The 17,459-nt window shown below is 37.8% G+C and overlaps 1 pseudogene; it reads right to left on the reverse strand.

Moving 5' to 3' along the window:
- Positions 1–4,316: 4,316 nt before the first annotated feature.
- On the reverse strand, positions 4,317–14,659 carry LOC116612849 (annotated as a pseudogene).
- Between the last annotated feature and the right edge of the window lie 2,800 nt (positions 14,660–17,459).

A 17,459-nucleotide genomic window follows, 5' to 3' on the forward strand; every position in this document is an offset into this window, starting at 1 on the left:
TTCTACAGAAGGTTTAGGGTGTGGTAAAACTATATTTATTGTGCTAGGGATAGTTGTCCCTACGTATTAGATACGTTACAATGGTAGAATGGTAAGCGAAAATCAATCAATCAGTCAATTATCATATTATTATTAGTAAGTATAATTTATTATTATAATTATAATTATAACAATAATAATTATAATAATTATAATTATTATTGTCACCTCATGATCAAAATGTTGTGGAGTCACGAGGCGCATAGCAGTAAAATCAGCCTACAACCAATCGGAAAGCGAGATGAAGCGCAAATGTTGTAGAAATACAAAAATGTACCTTTTTTTTAACAATTTCTTTAGCTTTTTCGTCGAGATAATTCTTATTATATGGCGTCAGGGGCTCATAAGTAGGGGTAATCATCTGTAGTATATAAATGTCACAGCCTTTCCTATGATCAGGCTATTTTTAGACGCGCGCGCACGAACTGGCCAATCAGCTATTTTGACGTTGGTCGCGCGCGCGAGTGACGTGAGGCTGCACGCGCAAATTTCAGTTAGGAAGAATATTTTTTTATCTATCATCCGTCGGTTTTGTTTGTTTACCAAAAGAATTGCAAGCTAGAATTCATAGGTATGGTTGGATTCATATTAAAGAAGAGAGCAACAAAAAGTCAAAGTATCGAAGAGAAAACATAGCCTTTTGTCTGAGACTGCGCGTGCAGTTGAGCTCAGCCAAAACGTCAACACAAAGGTTGAATCTGATTGGCTCATCCGCGCGTCTTAAAATAGCCTGATCCTAGGAAACGCCGTGACACCTATATAGTACCAGAACATGGGGAAGTTGATTCCCCCTACTTATGAGCCCCAGATGGCGTTTAATGTGTTGGTTAAATTGAAAGATGCTAGTTTCCGATCAGGCACTTTAGTTCAGCGGCGTAGCCAGGAGTTTTAACAGGAGGGGGCCCAAAAGGCCCTTTCACGGCATTTTCTCCTGTATTTTAGAAAATGTCTCATAGATTTACTGTATTTTTGGCTGCTAAAGGGGGGGGGGGCAAGCCCCCTAGGCCACCCCCTGGCCACGCCCCTGCTAGTTGACAACAGAGGAGAAGCATTTCGCAAAAGTCCGACAAAATAGCTAGCAGGCTAGTTGCATTCAGTGACACAGAATAATAGAAGATGGAGTAACATTTTTCAGCATGTCCCTAATTTATCGTAGATCTTCTGAAGGTTTTCTTATTCTGCTGTCACTTGCTGAAGTCCCTCGAACACATAAGTACGGAAGCCCATGAGGGCCACTCACCTTTCGGTCACGACTTTGAATATTTGCGTCACGACAACTCACTTTGAGTGTCACGACAAAGCACTATTTGATTATCGCTTAAAACATTGCAGGTTTAGTTCACCAAATCGCACTTTGTGTCTCAAAACATCGCACTTTGTGTCTTAAAAAACTCATCATTTTGCCTTTGCTTAAAACATTTCAGTATATCGTTCACGACATTCAACTTTGTGCTTATAACATAGCACTATTTGTCTATTGCATAAAATATTTGACTTTGTGCTTTATAACATGGGACTTTGTGTCTTAAAAAATCTCGCGATTTGCCGAATGCGCAAATCATTTCAGGTTTTGTCTATTGCATAAAATATTCAACTTTGTGTCTAAAAAAATCTCGCGATTTGCCGAATGCGCAGATCATTCCAGTTTTTGTCTGTGCATTAAATATTTAACTTTGTGCTTCATAACATGGGACTTTGTGTCTTAAAAAATCTCGCGATCTGCCGAATGCGCAAATCATTTCAGGTTTTGTCTATTGCATAAAATATTTAACTTTGTGCTTCATAACATGGTACTTTGTGTCTTAAAAAATCTCGCGATTTACCGAATGCGCAAATCATTTCAGGTTTTGTCTATTGCATAAAATATTTAACTTTGTGCTTTATAACATGGTACTTCGTGTCTTAAAAATATCGCGATTTGCCGAATGGCCAAATAATTTCAGTTTTTGTCTATGCATAAAATATTTAACTTTGTGCTTTAAAGCTTCATTTCACAAATTTGAAAAGAATTTTCAAATAACTGATTCTATACGAATGCCTGTGAGCTCCCTACAAGGACTAAAAACTAAACAGAACTTCAGGATAGGCCAAGGAAAAGAAGCCTTAGCGATACGGGATCAAAGACTGAACTGGTTGAGAGCTCGCTCGAGCTTTATTCAGTGTTCTACAGATGCAGGTACCTCTAGCTCGCCTTGCGGGACTAAGGCCCCAATGATAACTCTACATCGGAAGCCTCTCCTCCAAACGATAAATCACGGTATTTGACTTTGTTTATAACTTAGGCGGCTCATCGCATTAATGCTAATAATATCTAACTTTTTTGACAATCATTTTCAGCATTCCATAATACGACTCACAATGGGTCGCAATGCTAAACTTTTTACTTTGTCTTATCAACAATGCTATTTATTTCACTGAGCTTTATTGCTTATAATCTTGATTTAATATTTATATTTACTTATATATCTCAATTTAAGCTCTGGATTTCGCAATTATCTTTCTAGCCTATTCGCAAAGCATGCTGGTCTATGTAGAGAAAAACTCACTTTTTGCAAACGAACTTTTGTGCTTCACGAGATTCGACAGCAAAATCAGTTTTAACCCTAAGGGATAGCGGCATTAAGGGCGTGGTAAACAAAACTTCTTACCCCTAAGAGATAGCATACTGGGTGTGGTCTAAGGAATTTTTAACCCTAAAACAATGCCCGTTTTAATTGGCTGACGTACCCTGTATTCTATGTTACCGACAATAAAGCCGGAAGTATCAACCGATCAGATGACTTGTGGTTTATTGTAGAATACGTTTCGAGCGGTAGGGCCACTATTTTGTGAGACACCCTAAAAGATAGCAGCATCGGAAAAAATCCTAAAACACCCCCCAAGAGATAGCAGCCGGTAATATTCTTTATACCCTAAAAGACAGGTCGATCTCCTTTTACGTCTACTTTTCTGGAGAGTCCCCCCCCCCCCCCCCCACCGGAGAGCATGCCAAATTGGAAAACTAATTTGTATACCAACAACCAACTTCCTCTGGATCAGTCAGTATAAAAAGAAGTATTTTCCAAGGTGATTCTTTCTCGCCACTTCTTTTTGTCATCACCATGTTTACAATGGTGCGCTCATAAATGATTTCTCTCCTTTTTTATGCATTTTAATGTTCCTTTTCACAGTTCTTGATCCCCTTAGACAGATTAGGGAGGATCGGATGGGGATCCAGGACACCGTTGTCGCGTAATCCTCCCCTTTCTTTGCGGCGATTAGCTCGGCCAGCCTACTATGGTACCTCTCACATTCCTCGCCCATTCCTCCGGTGGTGGTGAACACTAATAGGGTGAAAGTTCCAGTTTTCATGGTTGAGGTGGGGTATGGTCCTTGTGGATCCGTCCTTGTAAGAGGCATTTTGTATTTTGCATTATTTACTTTTACCCGATAACGCTTCATCGGGTATTTATATTTTGTTTTACCCGATAACGCTTTATCGGGTATTTATATTTTCTTTTACCCGATAACCTGATAACGCTTTATCGGGTATTTATATTTTCTTTTACCCGATAACGCTTTACCGGGTATTTATATTTTGTTTGTATTTATATTTTCCTTTACCCGATAACCTGATAACGCTTTACCGGGTATTTATATTTTAAATAACTTTTACCCGATGAAATGTTATCGGGTATTATGCTTTTAATCTACTCCAGATTCATCGGGTATTAATAACCTTTACCAGATACCTTTTATTTATACCTGGTGGCCCTAAAGCTCAATTGATCCCAGTTGGTAAAAATTCACAATGAGCTACGAATTTACATGCAGCTCTGGCAGGACTGAAATCAATTTCTATTTCCCGCTGTGCGGAGAAATGTGACTCCCAAAGACAGGAAGAAGCTAAACACTATCCCCTTTGATCATTCGGTGATTTACATGCACTTTGCCACGAAAAACTGTTTGGTTTCTGGCTCTTCCTGAAGCTCTTGCTAAGGCCGCCACTTTGTTTGAAGGAAAAACAGCAGGCTTTGCTTATTTACCATGGAAACAGGAAGCCATTTAGTGGTAATGATAGATGTTCGGCAGATAGTTATCCAGCTTTCTATCCAAGCTTTGTGCAACGCTATTTTGTCTACCGGATAACTAATACGGTGGGTAGCTCCTATCTAACTTATCCAGGCTTTGTGCAACTGGCCCCAGATGGATACCACAAATACGGCCAGTGAATAACCTTGTAATTGGGACCTTTCCTTATTTGAAGGTTATACTCTTCCTTGATTAAAATATCTATCTCATTCTAGCTTTCCTGGCTAAAATTGTGCAAAAAAGCATCAAAAGTTACCTTGAAGTTATTTTCTTTTGGTTTCCGTCTCATCGAGATATTGAAGGTCTCATATGTGTCCTGTGAATTCAAAGGCATCTTTTAAGATGTTGACCCAACCCACTGCAATCATAATAGTAGGAACCAGGGGACAAGAGCTGTCAGGGGCGGCTCCAGGATTTCCAAAAAGGGGGGCCCGAAGCAAGGGTTTCAAGGAAAGGGGGCCAGATTCTATGGATTTTCTTACATTAGATAAGGGGGGGGGGGGGGGGGGCACCCTGTACAGTTGCAGCCATGTCTTGCTGGTACTGGTTTGTGTCGAGCCATACCCGGTATGTGCGATTGTCAGTCTTGGAATCAGGCTTGGGGTCTGGACCTGTGACATTACAGTAGTTTACACAAGTCTGCATAAATAAGTCCCTGAATCATTCATAGTGATGACGTTAACACCTAGAATAACAAGATTAAATTATATTCCTACTTATGCACCTATCAATGTTAAGCCGGTGAGGAAAGGGAAGGGAGTGTAGCAAGGGGTGGGGATTTTGTCAGTTTAAATAGCCCATAGATAGGGATTTTGATGTTCATGTTTAAAGATTTTTGAGAGATTCTTTGAACTCCTTATTTCCCGGGGTAGGGATCTTTTGAATATTTCTTTATTATAATTATTCTGCAGGATACGAACAGATGCTTGATTGCTTCTTAACTTTATATGTTATTCTCAAATGTGAGAATGTCTGCAGACCCGATGTTTCAGTGTTTTACACTACTCAGTGCAACAATAAAAAGAAATCGCTTGTTATACAGTTCATGCTATCTTTATATCTTTATATCTCTCTATCTTTATATCTCTCCAGCCATACGCCTTTGACAAGGGATAATTGATCATAATAATATGGCCGGGGTAAGAAATTTCTCAAGACTTGGCTCCAAAAATTGGCCCAAGGGTAGGGAATTTTACTGAAAAAATCGCAAAAATGTCAAATTCCCACCCCTTATGCACCCCCCCTCCCCCCACACACACACACGCACGCGCACGCGCACGCGCACACGCACACGCACACGCACACGCACACGCACACGCACTGGCTTAACATTGATAGGTGTTTTTGCAATGGGATAGAGAAATTATTTCTATAGTAGCGAATGCACTTAGAGACTTTTTCAATTCTGAATCCAATTCCTTTGTTATCTGCTGCCATTGTCCACTTTGCTGTTGTCCTTGCTTGCGTTCTCTCTGATAAATTTCAGCTATTTTCCACCAAACCAATTTTCACTGTCAATTAAGACGACTTACTACATTACCAGAAGTTCAACACCTCTTAGCTTTGTGCTTTTGAAACCCGGGCACATTGCACTGATTTGTAGATATAAATGCACTACATTACCAAGGAAGGATGAAAGTTCATATATTCTGAAATGTTTTGAAGGTAGGGCGTGGTCTCTCCAAGATATGACGTCACCCTACCTAATCTAATACCAATAATGCTGCTTCCAGATCGCAAGTTTCAATGAAATAAATCCACGGAGCTGGAAGATACTATTGTTTTCCAATTGCAGGGTGATTTTGAACAATTTTCACATGTTGAGCGATTTTGAGAAAATGAACAATGTTGATTTTAGAGGGTTTAATGTATACAATATTAACCCGTATTATTTAGACCACCACAGATAACACCATATAACATAACACAAAGAAGAACTACATTTTGCAAATATCACTAGATATTATATTTATCAAAATAAAGCTCACCTCAACAACATTGAAGTTTCCGATCCTCTGAAAGACAGAGAGATTTGTACAGTAATAAAACACTTTCTTATTTATGTACAATGATCTTTACATTTTCACCATGATCATAAAATAAAAAGGCAAAGACAATAATTGTGCAAAACAGGAGTCCTGTGGCCAAACGTAGCAAGTTCAAGGGCTTGATACTTTTCTTGCACATGTTCTGCAACTTCAAATCGTCATTGTAGACGTGTTGCAATTTTGTGATTTCTGTCGCAGCAATATCGCACAGGTTCCAAACACATTCAAAACTTGATGCAGTGCGTGCACAAGAAAATCCTAATTACAGATGTGTAAAGCAACCTTTAATATTCTCGTTTCCTACCTGCCCCATTCTTGCCCAGCCACCAAACTCTGTCCCACCAGCCTCATTCTGCCTACAAGCATCAGCAATGAGAAGTAAGACGATGTGATACTGAGGATGTGAACAAGAAAAAAAAAACACCTAGAATTATCTCACCAAGGTTTCATTCTAGCAACAACATCTTCTATATCTTGCCGGATTTCATCTGCATAAATGAGAAAAGCCAATTATCAAAAGTAGATGTGTTCAACAACAACATTCAATGAGAAAAAAAGCATGCAAAGAAGAACATTTAAGTTATACAGTATGGGCATGTTTGCCAGTCCGAATTTTTAATAACAAAAACATCCTATTGAGTCAGCTTTTGAGGTTTTTATCTTACATGTAGACTCCAATCTGAACAAATTCAGATTTCTCAGCAGGTAGTCGTGAAGAGTAAGGAACTACAGGTTCAGCTTAGGCAGCGCTAGACAGTCTACAAAATACATGTGCATTGAATGTCAATCAAGAGCAGTATAATATACTCAAGTGAAAAGTTTTCAATAAAGCTTAACACTTGTGAGTAGAGGTTATGATAGTTCCAGTACTGAATCAGGTATAATTCCCATGAAGTATAATTTGCATCACTAAATTAAGTACTTGTGTGATAATGATCAGTTTTCATCCGTCATCACTTATAGCACCATTTAGCATAAATGCAACCCACAATGCAGGCCACATCGCCCTGGGGGTTAACTCTGAGCTATGCAGCTCTTCTTATTCCCAGCAAACAATTAAGGAATGCAAATATTATCATTGTGTTTGTTTTTGGTCTTAAAATCTGGATACCATACACACATTAAGGTGATGTTACCAGCGTTTTTCTGTGTGCAACAAATGATGCCACCATTTTCGGGGTACATGTTACACGGATCGTTTTGCAACATCGTTTGCAACAAAATTCTAGAGCCCAGGCTCTGTGGCCCACATTTTTGTAAATTTGTTGGATTTGTTGCACACAAAAACGACGACATGATGTTACACGGATCAATTTTTTCATTATTCGTCATTTTTGGTTGCAAGATTTTGATCCTGATTCAAAATCTTGCAAAACAAAATTTTGCATAAAAAACGAGGCAGAAGACCATGTTACACGGCAATCGTTTTTTCATGCAGCAATGTTGCAAAACTATGCGTGTAACATCACCTTTATGTAGTACAAAGTCAATGTGTTGAAGTGTGATATCAGTATCATAGTGTTATACTGTATAGGGCCATACGAGATGTGCTATTTGCCCTTTTCCAATCAGGTACTCTCATAACAGTTTAGGGGAGTATTCTAGCTTGTTGTAGGACTATTGATAGTCTTAAGAATTGTGTGAGACTCTGGAATCCTACCTTCTCCAGAATAGAACTCAGTAGGGACAACATTCTCATCCCACAAGATCTAGAACAAGAACAATGAGAGTGAGAAAATTAATTAGTATTAAAAGTCATTATACGGGACTCATAACCACGTATAGGTAGGACTGATTTCCAAGTCTTTGAATTTCTACAAAATTACCTAAAAAATGTTTTTAACTCTTAATTGAGTTCTTAATATAAAAGACAATAGGTACAAACTAATATAGCCCAATAAGAGTGTATTAACTATTGAGGGAGAGACAGCCGAAAAAGCAGGTAGAGGAATGAATACTTAAAACCTTTTGCTGTTTTTTGTGCTTAAGGTCCCATGAACTGTTTATTCAAGGCTTTCTGTGCACAGCTGGCTATGTGCATGATGTTGCTACCAACTCGAAAACATTTTTCGAAATTCTGGAATAATTATGCTTTCAAATATTTTTTTTTTAAAACAATATTCTAAGGCTGTTAGACAACGCTGTTCCAATAGATTGAAATATATATTTTGCTTTTGGCTGACGTAGATTTTGTTTGAGAACGTTTAATTTGAGCATAATGACAAAAGCGAGGCCTATCACGCCAGTTGCTTTACAAATATTTGGAAATAATAGACTTTATAAATGTCGTATTTAAAAGTCTTTAACATATTTTGGATTTACATTACCCGAATTTTATATTTTTTGTGTAATATCTTTTGTTCCGATAATAATTCAGAAGTTATTGTGGATTTTCTCAGGCCTGACACTTAAAAAGTTGGATTTTCTTATGTTATTAGATGCATAAATCATGCACAATAGAAATCGACATACGTTTGACTACGACTGTCAATAAAAATTTAGTTGTTTGATAGACTTTCTTTTAATATCTGATTAAGCAAGGCCTGACCATTTGTCCCCCTCGCAATTATATTTTCACCAAAACAACTACCTTTACCTGGTGAAAACGCCAGCTACAGACCTGCTAGCATTCTCACTTGATGCCCACTGGAGCGTTCTTTAAAGAAGGCCCGCTAGCGTCCTTTCAAATGCAGGCCCGCCACCTGCCCGCTGGCTGGCCTCTAAAGATATGCCCGATAAACACCTGCTACCGTGACTTGACGAACGCCTGCTATTTGCCCGCTGGCGTGCTCTCTAAGACATGTCCACTTGCACCCTAGCGTGCCTTTTAAGATATACCTGCTTAACACCGGATAGCATGCCTTGACAAAACCCGCTACTTGCCCGCTAGCGTGCCAATTTAGTAAGGTGAAAGGGGAGACAGCAAAACTTTGAGCCATTTGTGCTGGGCAAAACCGGATTCGGGCGAGCCGGGCCTTTTAATAACTACTGGGCCTTGACGCTGGACGGGCAAAACTGAAACACATTTTTTTTTCAACTCCATTGAGTAAACAACATTACTGTACTTACTATATAGTAAATACATAACAAGGACACACCAAAGGGATACATTTACTCAAAAGGGAAAGTACATTGTTACACGGAGTACCGTGCTGGGACTGGCTATTACTAAATTATATAATTCAAGTGGCACGTAATTCTGTGACATGCACAGGTAGGTTTCCAAAGTCCACGTACAAGGACGTTCAACAACAAATTTTGTGAGATCTCTCTATTTTTAACAAGTTCGTAATGCCTGCAGCAAGCGTAAAATCCATTTATATGGTGATCAACGGACAGCAGTGAGCTTTCTGGATGCTAGCGAGCATAAAACTTAAAAAACAGCGGGCTTTATGGGCGGTATCGGGTGTCAAACAGACGGTAGCGGGCCTTGTGGATGCCAATGGGGCTTGTGGATGCCAGCGGGCCTTATGGACGCTAGTGGGCATTAATCGGGCATTATGGGTGCTAGCGGGCATTGAGTGGACTTCAGTAGGCGTTACTTAAATATTAACACCTGGCAGGCCTTTGCGAGACACAAGCGGGCATCAAGAGACATCAGCCAGGAAAAGGCACGCTAGCGGGCCTCAACAACTTGTCGACGAGCGGGCTTATTGCATGGTAGCAGGTGTAAAAACGGACGCCACTGGGCAAAATCTACGTTTGTTACGCTAGTGGGTACCATCAACATGCTATATTTTGATAAACTGTCAAACTGGGATCATGCTGTGGTGGTATTCATACCTGCTCTGTTGGATAGAGAGGCATGTCATTGATAGCATCAATCTGTGACAGATGTTTCTCATGTCTGGACACCTGTAGACATACAATTGGGCAACACCCACATCTATTAATCTACTCATTCAATTATTATATTCCAGAATTATCAGTATGCACACAAACTACAAACTCACAAGCATTTCTAGCAGAAATTTCCTGTCTTCTTCTTGTGCACTCTCATCAGGAGATGGCAACAACTTAATATATGCAGCCACTTTATGCAAAGTCTTGTTCCTATAGAAGAAATAGTGGTATTTAACAATCATCTTATCCAGCTGGACACCACAGTCTTAAGGGAGAGTTGGGGTTCCATTTGTTTTAAGTGTCTGGTTTTCATACAAGATGATCCCTCAATTTTAGGCAGGGGATTAGTGAGAAATTTAAATTTAAATTCAAAACAAATAAAATCATTCCCTAATTAAGCAATGGTTCACCTAAGAAGGGATATGCTAGTCAGCAATGGAATGTAGAAGTTGTTAATTTTCTATTTTCTAATCTGTAATTTTGTTGTTGTTGTTAATAGCTTGAAACTGTTGCCGCAGTCCTATTGTCCTTGCTTTCCTTTTTAGCCAGAATACTACCGTACTTAGTACTATACCAACACTGTTACTTACGAAAGTTGTCCAAAGTGCTTGAGAAGAGCATCTCTTGTATCTATCCCAGCAATATTACTTATGGCAAACTCATGCAGCTCAGGAAAATACTTAAAAACAGCTCTCTAGAAATATCAAACAGAAAACAGTTGTGGAAAAGGTAGTAACAAATAGTCATTAGACAATAGTCTGTGTGCACCTGAAAAAAAATAAACGTTAAGAGAAAAAAGTGGCGTTTTTCACCAACTCAAAGTTTTATCGCTTCACCCGCTGGTAACCCCACCCTTTCTGACCACCGGAAACACCCGTTTTTGCAGCCTGCTGCTTTTCCTACTGAAAGTAATCTCTGAAAAGTGAAATGATGGGAAGAATTTAAGCTTTATCCACTTATTTTCCGAGGTAAGAATTGCATTATTGGCGGCTTCATACACTTGGTTGATAGAATGTGACACTATGCAAGAAATCTAATTTTATTTAATTTTCTAATGTATATTAAAAGAATCTACAGGAATTACTGCAGTATGAAAGTTCAAAATGAATCAGGGAAGGAATGGGAGAATCTAAACCGACCCAATGATCAACAAAATATATACCATGTATTTTATTCATTTGGAATAATTTTTAATGGGTAATCGCTAAGAAATTTGTACATTAGATGTGCTCTAATTATTTGACTGTGTTGATCAACACAAATCATATCTAAATAGTAACACAAATGTGTGTTTATTTTATAAGGTATGTACATTTTAAAGGAACTCTAAATCATTGCATTCCATGTTTTTGTTCTAGACTTAAGGGGTTTTTCCCTATAATTTCAATACATCTAACTATTATGCGATAAAATGTATACCTGTAATGATGCCATCTTATTGTAGTAATGATTGTCTGCCATCTCATGGTCAGTTAATGGCATTCCTAAAAATATGAGATAGGTGTGATAATTCATACATCACTCTCAAGAGACACTAATAAAAAACAGGTTATAGCTAGCAAAGGCATTCATATCATCTAATACCCTAGAATACCCTAGTTTTAAAGTTTGAAATAATGGTGAATTATTCAAAGCCATTAATAGTAGATGAGTCATAAACTAGGGGGGGGGGGCTCTGGAAAAAAAAACGATTTTTTTAGGAGCCATACTTTTTAGCTTTAATATTTTAATGATATGGATCTAGTTTGTAGCACAAATACAGATTAAATACTAAGCCTAATGACGAATGTATTTAATACTTTCTTATAACTGTCTTCATAAACAATAATATAGATACTTCCAGTATATAACAGTTGGTTGCCGATACAGTTTATTATCAGAATAACAGGAACAAATTGAAATAAACTTTTTAACAGTGGTGGAGCATGCAAATCCCCAAAACAATATAGCAAAAAAAAAATTACCTTGGACATTACCCCTGTTTTAAAGAAAAATATTCTCAACAATAACAAATATATACAAATGTATATTCCTTCACAGGCATCCTAGGGTGGACCATTAATTTTGAGGGGGGAGGGGGGAATTTGGAAAGTAAGAAACTGATTGAAAAACTCCCTGCACCATTAAACATGTTTTTACATGCAAAATAATTACCGCCTTTTGATCATGAGAGAAAAAAATCCTCCTGAATTGAATTCACCCCACCCCCTCCCCCCTTGGGCTGCCTTTTTTTATTTCCATGTCAGTTTATTCCAAAATCACTATGGAGGTAAAAAGCTGTGTTGGACTCTTAAATAATGATGAGCTTGACTGGATCATAAACTTGGACAAGTAGGGCAACTTCATTCATTTTCCAGATTTAAAGCCTTTTTTACTTATTGAGGGCGTAAGGGGGGGCTCTTCCAGATTTAAAGCCTTTTTTTACTTATTGAGGGCGTAAGGGGGAGGGGGGGCTCCGATAATTTTGGGGTTCTGAAAGGGGGGCACCGAAAATTTTTTTTACAATAAAAGGGTGAGTTCGGAAATTTTAAGGTGTCTTGAGTAAAAATCTTCCCTCCCCCCCTCCTCAGTGTATTTAATGAACACTCCCTAATGCTTGTATCATCATCATCATCATCATCATCAGCAGCAGCAGCAACAGCATAATCATTACTATTTCATTATTGGGGTTCCATTGTACATACATTCCAAACTAGAACTGTACAGGATCCTTACTGAACCAAAAATAAAGCTTGTTTGAAGACTCACCAGAGACATCATTTATTTCAAATCCAGTATAAAACTTCAAGATGTCTAGAAGCTAGAAATAAACAGATAAAAAACATCAGTAAAAATAATTTTTGTAGAGGAAATACATACCATGCACCATACCTGATTAAATAACTTTCCTTCTTCCTCTCTTTTAGTGAGATTTGATAAACGGCATTTCACCACTAGATGGTGGTCATCTAATACAGTGTTGAAGAATCTTCTTGTTGGTAACAACGCCTTTGGGGAAAAATTTTAGGTATTAAATGTAATTTTTATCTCAACACCTCAAAAATAATGGCAAACAACCACTCACAATACTATATCATGTAAGAAAATTTGGTAACTTCTGAGCCTGTTTACAATTCTTAACAAGAAAACGAGCCATAAAATTCCTTTTATAATGCATCAAAAAAAAATATTTACCAAATGTTTCGGCACTGTACCATACTGTTCTATTGCAGATGTTTTTATAATGTGATTGCGAGAACATGGACATGCCACATCATGTGGTAGTGTCATCTTATTTATCACAAAAAACGGCAGGGGATATGGAATTTCCATTCAATAATTGCTGTTGGTGTTCCAGTTGACAATAATATTAGGAAGTGGAAGCAGGACTTACCTCTAAGTCTATCAAAAGCTCAAGAAAGCGTTCACAGTAGTGAATCTTGTCAACATCTGCAGCACTTGTCAATAGTACAATTAGGAATTTAATTAACATTTTCGGGAGAAAAATTTCTGCATACATTTGTCATATTTCAGGGCACACAAGAGTTCATTATTACGGGAAACTAGCTAGAAAACATAAAAGGTTTCCTTGCCTTGCTCAAACTTTATTTTCTTAAAAAAAAACACACACCAAAAAGATTCTAAATATCTTAATTTTAATGTATTGTAATTTATCATGCCATAAAGATAATAAAAAAAATAATAATAAAGATTCTTGGTCTCGACTATACATGGTCTCTACCATCTCTACGCTTGTGGTGTTATCAGAACCACGGACAGTAAGACTAGGGCGATCGTTCTCTGAGTAGGGTGATTGTGCTCAACTTTGTTTGGGGCGAAGGTACTTTGGGGCGATCGTTCTGGACACTAAGCAACAAGAAGCAGCAGCAATAGTAGTAGAAGAAGTACAGTAATAGCATCATTACTATTATTATTTCTATTATCATTTTTTTAATTTTTATTATTTACCTATAGTGCCAGGGAAATAATCATTACTATACCTAAAGAAAAGCCTCAACAAGCTCTACAACACCTTACCTGTAGCAGGTATTGACTTGAGGATTTCCAAAAACTTATGTATTAGTTTTGATAGGAACACTCTTGTTTTCTCTTGTCTGTCGGACAAAAAAAATAACATTCAAATACCTAGATTTAAAAACATTTAATTACTGATTATACATCAGGGGTGAATCTAGGGGTGCCCATTTTTGGAAAATATCTGATACACACTTTGTACCCTCGACCCCCTTGAACCTCTACTGTAGATCCACCACTGTACTTGTATATTACAAGTACAGATGCCTATGAAGTGTATGGCAATAAAGTGAAGTGAGTACAAGTAAACTATTATCTCACTGTGCCTTTTGTGTAACAAGCTAACGTGAAATAAATAAGACAAGTAAAATATAACTCACTGAGCCTTAGTAGCCTTATCTAAGTTTTCATCCTTTTTCTTTAAGTGCGTCCAGAATTTCCTATACTTTGGGACAGACTTGAGTTCTTGCTCCAGCCGACCCTGTAACATTTTTTTCAAAGATCATGATCTGACTTCAAACCTTCATGCTTTACACAGCACCATACTTACTGGGAGCAAACATCTCCACATAGGAATAGATACCAGATGTTGAACATTCTCTCTGATTAAGTCCATTTCCTACATAAGAAAGAGCAACAATTATTCAATCTTATTCTATACTAGCAAAGAGGTTGTTACATATGGTATATCTTACATCTGATAACCATTTATATTCACTAAAAATGTATATGATACAAGAGAATTAAACACCAGGCCCATACCCAGGGGGGTGCAGGGAGTGTGAGTGCATCCCCCACAACGGCCCAAGGTACACTTTTGGTTCTCAATAGACGTGCTATTTGTAGACAAAACATAAGCTATATCAGTCTGGTATGTAGCCAAATACAACAAAACATCCAGTGGCAATACTGCAAAGACTGTTGAAAAGATGGATCATGAAGATGAGGACAATAGTATGTTCCCGGAATGATAAGACCTACAACAGACAATAGGGACCTTAAGCAACGACAAAGGCATCGTGGACGATGAAGGCAGAAAACAAGGGATTTGATTCAGAATTCAATAGCAGCACGTGAAAAAGCATTCTGTCTGATACATTTCAGCCGTTTTCCATAAAACCATGACGTGAAAATTCCAACTTTAAAGGTCAATTGAGGATGCAGATGTTTGCACTGTAAACTCCTATAACCACGTTTCATATTGTAGAAATATTGTCCTTAGTTTATTCTTATCAGTCTCTAAACATATTGTTTTGCTCATTCCATTGCAATTAAATTATGACTTTTTTGCCAAGCGCGAACACATCTTTTTCGATTTCATTGCCCTAGCCGTCCTCGTCCTAATAAAAAAGTAAATCTACAATATCCTAAAATAGTGTTCCCATGCCTTATTTTACAGTCAATCTTTAAAAGGGCATCTAATTCAATGACCTAATGATAATGACCTAAACAAATACTTTTTGACAAAAAACTTTTTGGCAAAATGCTTAGTATTGCACATACATTTTCATCATCTATCAAACAAACATCTAGCAGCCGTAGAAAAAATCCACTGAATTCTTCTGGTTTGCTTTTGAATACCTGAAAGTGCATGATGTAAGCAAACAAAACACAAATTCATTTTTTACAGGAAATCTTTAATGCCAGAGCATAGTGTCAGTTGATGTGAAAGAAGGATGATCCTCCCCAAAAACAAATAAAAATAGGTTGAGTATTCACATTCACCTACCTAAAACGGAGGGACACCTTCTCGGAACTTCTCATTTACAACCACCATGATGGACAAGAGATGAGAAAGTGAGGCCTGTGCAAATGGCAATTGCCATATGGCGTTTCTACTAATAAAAAGCGCTTATGGTTGATACTTACAGTATATGTAAAAATAGAAATGGTAAACAAACTCAAGCGATGGCAGGACCATATATTAATTACTTTTAATGGATAAGTGTATGGTGTATTCATTTTCATTTTTTTTTCTGAATTTGAAACAGATATTTTGGGATCCATGGGTCCTTTTTGTTTTATTTGTCAATTGCCATTTGCACTGACAAAATTTGTTTGAAATAGGTGTATAACAGAAAAGATTTTGTATAATAGAAAAAAAGGTTAGGACAAAACACCGACCCCTGGTCCTTGGACCCCATAAAAATAAATTTGTTATTAGCAAAAGCTGCATTATTATATGAGTTGCTGATTAACCTTCTGACCCATCGGACCAAAATCCACCAGAAGTAAAGATTTCCCATAAAAACCTTTGTATTTTTTCGCGCGATATGGGGTGTGAAAACTCACTTCAAAATGCCATATTTTACGAAAATATCGACCAAAGTTGAATGCAATCTGAAGCGATAGTATGAATCATTAAGGCGATGAGCCTCTTCGGATTATGGGACTAAAATTGCTTTAGCGGCCAGTAATGATAAACAACCAAGAATTTGGGCTTCTCGCGCCATTGACCAAGCGACTACAAGACGGTATTTTGCTGTACCGCATGCGACTTATTCCATGTTTTATCGAAACTATTTCTTTGGATATCAGAGTTGTGTATCAGTGATATCAGTGCTGTAAACATGGCGATGGTAAAAGATGGGTTAATCAACGTTTTTTTTTCATCGCTCGCCTCTGAGGCAATTTTTGTATAATAATCAACAGAGAGCCATCGCTTTAATGAATCATAACTTAGGATTCATGTCACATCCTGTTTTGGTCAATACCTACACAAAATAGTACTTTTTAGAGCGAGTTTATACACCCAATATTACATGAAAAATACAGAGGTTTGAATCAGGAACGATTGACTTCCCGTGGATTTTGGTCCACAAGACGAAATTCTTCCTCTGTCATCATTAAACTCTGAAATGGCTTATTCCCACAAAATTTTCTCCGAAAGGATATTGTTGAGCGCTCAACTTATAATTCACTACCTATTCACTACAAGAGACACATAAAGTAGAAAATATATCTATGCAATGTTGTCTGCCTGTGTGAAGGGATTCGTATTATCATCTTCTCTGTCAGAGAAAATATCATGGGAATTCAATCAACCAACATCTTCTCTGTCGGAGAAAATAGCGTGGGAATTCATACACACATCCACCACGACAGAGACACATATTTGTGTTTGATATTTGTAGCTTTTAAACTAAAGATTTAATAAATCAACAAGGATATTGTTGAATATTGACTTGAAACATTATTTTTTTGACCAGGCTGTCTTGCACCACATGAACAGTAATAGAATGTGGAAGATGTATGAGATAAACTAGTAAAGCTCTCCTCTGACATAAATGAGTGTTGGAATCTCTGGCAACTACCCCGCAAAGTTCCTGTCGAACGATGAGAGCCCCGCCATAGAGAAGGCACGACAAGGCCCTAGCGAAATACCAACAAGACTATGGACGCTACCAACAGCGGCGACAAGAAATCCTCGATTGGCAAGCTCAA

The sequence above is a fragment of the Nematostella vectensis genome, chromosome 1 (genome assembly GCF_932526225.1).
Source record: "Nematostella vectensis chromosome 1, jaNemVect1.1, whole genome shotgun sequence".
In the NCBI taxonomy this organism is placed as follows: domain Eukaryota; kingdom Metazoa; phylum Cnidaria; class Anthozoa; order Actiniaria; family Edwardsiidae; genus Nematostella; species Nematostella vectensis.